The following is a 2,935-nucleotide window of genomic DNA, read 5'->3' as shown; positions in this document are numbered from 1 at the left end:
GTAAGTAGAACATTTTGAACTCCTATGTTCCAACTAGTTCTCTCAAAATTTTCAAATTTCATTCCACTTGAGTTCATTCCCAATTGTCCCTAGACAATTGAGGTGTTTCAAATACTTTTCCAATAAGTTCTATTTCAAATGACAACTCTTGCACATCTTGTGTATCTCTCTGATCTACCACATTGTATCCCCTCATCCTCCAATTCTTGATCATGTAGATGATCATTTGATACTTTCAAATCACTCCCAATTGACCTCTAATTTGTGGAGCAACTTATATTTCATCATACCCATCTCAATCCTCTATTCCTTTCTATTATCACATTGACCTCATGAATTGATGATTTATGTCACCATATTCATCCTTGTGAGTATATGGATACTTCACTCCCCATCTCTCTTCACCTTGCTCTACCATTGTCTAAAACACCATCACCACCCATCTACCTTGCCATGCTCATGCACTGTTGCATGTGGTCAATCCCAATCCTTCCAAATGGGAATTCTAGAGAAAACTTCTAATCATCAATTATACCATTGGGTATAGTTTCCTCTTATGTTTTTCACCACCCAAGTGGTAACAATTATCTTCCAAACACATATCACCCTCCCCATTATTTTTATCTATAGGTATCTACTCCTATTTTTACCATTATCAAAGTCACTTATTGACATTATCTTCTCAACATCATGCCTTGGTCTATACACATTGATGTTGTACCTCTCTCTCACATTGTTCACTTGAGCTTGGCAAGAAAGGAGCCGGCCATGGCAAGATTTTCGGCCAGCCCTTCCTCTTCTTTTCCTTCCTCCACAAGCCTTGCCTCCCAACTACCCCAACAATTAAATGGGCAGCCACCTTCCTTGGCCAATCAAAAAAGGAGGCAGCCACCACTCTCCCTCTATAAATTGGCCCTTGGCCGGCCACTTCTCCCCTTTGCTTCATTTTTTCTCACTCTCCACTCTCTCACACTCTTCTCCTACCCCTCCCCACGAGCTGCTGCTCCTCCTAAGCTTCATGGCCGGCCATGGCCATGGAGATTCACCAAGAGGAAGCTCTCCCCCTCCCTCAAGCTTCCCCTCACCATGAGAGCTTCCCTCTCACTCTCTTCTCCCCTAATTTTTGATGAATCCAGCTCTCTTTCTCCTTTCTCCTCTCACTATATTGGATCTTGATGCAGGTGCATGTTGGTCCAAGCATGGAGAAGGTTGAGCTATCCTCAGATCTGAAGTTCTTGAGCAAAGTTCGTCCAAAACCTTGCAGTAATTTCTGTTATCTTGCTGTTTCAGATTCTGGTACGAACTTGTAAAATCCGCCAAATCTCGTGTGCAGATCCAAATAGAGTGATTCAAAGTTCCGCAGATAGGTATTGAAAAGATATACAACTTGGAGTTGGTCTCATCCTCAAATTCCTTACGGATTTTGCATGATAAATAAAGTTCTGCAAACATGCAGAATCACTGTTTGTTAGATTTCTTCCGTTTTACAAAACCTTTTTGAGCAAACTCAACTGTGGGTGAAATCCCTCTCCAGTACCTTCATTTTGGCGTTGGTTTCACTTCAAATGACCTCCAGAAATTGAAGTGGTACACAGATCAAGATCTGGTCAGATCTGACTTTGTCGAATTAAACCAGGAGTTTGGAAACGAATTTTTGAATGAAACCAATTGGGTAAGAACCACCTATTCAATACCTTTCAGATTCATCTGACCTCATATTTTTATGATTTGTGTATGATTTTTGATGAATTAAACTTGTTCTGTGTGTTCTGCAGACATGGCTGTTAGCTTTTAAATCATCAAAAATCCATTTTTGAACCTAATTGTGTGATTCCAATTCTGTAGGATTACTGAATGTTTTCTTAATCATCTTAAACAAGATTCAAACCTTTATCTGTTCTGCAACTCCATAGTTAAAGCAAATGGTTAAAACATGCAGTAAATTTGTAAATCCAATTGTGAGAGTTTCAGAAACAATTTGAACCCAAATCCAATTGTGTGTGAATCTCTGTTTAAATATCTTTCGAATGCCAGTAGCCTCATATTTTTAGGATTTTTCTACGATTTATGGCTTACAGATCTTGTTTTATGTACAGTCAGATTCAAAGAAATTCCTAAAATTGTAGGTTTAATATTTTTGGGTGATTCCAATTGGGTTAGTATTGTATTAGTGCTGGCTATATAGGAAAAATATTATTAGTCTCTGTTAATACATATTTGTTGCTGTTAGTAATGTTTATGTGTGACATGCATTGTTGAAGCAAAACTTTTCGGTTTATTTAAAACCCTTGACCAACTCTTTTTAGTAGAGATGGGCAACCTTTGTTTTATGCTTGCAAAACAAAACCTCTGCAATTTAACTTTAGCTCTTTTGTTTTGCTTAAGTCTTCAAATGGTGGGGTATATCATTTGCTCCTATTCTTGTGTAGTGTTATGTAAGCTTCTTAAAATAGGGAGAATGATTGCCCGCTTTTCCAAAAATGTTTCAAATTATAATGTGAATGTTTTTGTTGCCAAACTAATGCACTTGTAATCTTTATGATGTTATCTACCAGGGGATATTTGGTTTATACCATGGTGATAACCGAGAGAGGCAATTGCTAAGTTGTGATGCACTCATACCTTTACTAGGAAATTAAATGGGGTTTTCTAAATTAAAACTCTTAAAAATTGTTTTGTGGTGTCTATAGGTCTTTAGTATGTTATACCTTGGCTGCATGGTTAGTTGTTGATTGTTGAATGTTGTCTTGTTGATGCAATGTGATTGATTGTGTTCCTTTTATATTTTTCGGCGATAGATGCAAACAATTCCGGAGAAGAAGAAGAAGTGGAATCGGATGAGAAGATTATTTATATTGTTGGAATTCTTATATTGATGGAGTTGAAGAAGTACAGGGACAAATAAGCCAAGGCAAGCCATCTTTTGACCTCTGAT

The 2,935-nt window shown here is 37.7% G+C and overlaps 1 long non-coding RNA gene across 1 annotated transcript; it reads left to right on the top strand.

Moving 5' to 3' along the window:
• Window positions 1–941: 941 nt before the first annotated feature.
• Window positions 942–2,935, top strand: LOC127336276 (uncharacterized). The gene is made up of 3 exons (XR_007873236.2): window positions 942–1,244; window positions 1,334–1,672; window positions 2,799–2,935. It is a non-coding gene; the product is annotated as an uncharacterized lncRNA (long non-coding RNA).

The sequence above is a fragment of the Lolium perenne genome, chromosome 2 (assembly GCF_019359855.2).
Source record: "Lolium perenne isolate Kyuss_39 chromosome 2, Kyuss_2.0, whole genome shotgun sequence".
Lineage (NCBI taxonomy): Eukaryota > Viridiplantae > Streptophyta > Magnoliopsida > Poales > Poaceae > Lolium > Lolium perenne.
Note: the sequence above shows the minus strand (reverse complement) of the source record. Positions and strands in the feature narration are given on the sequence as shown.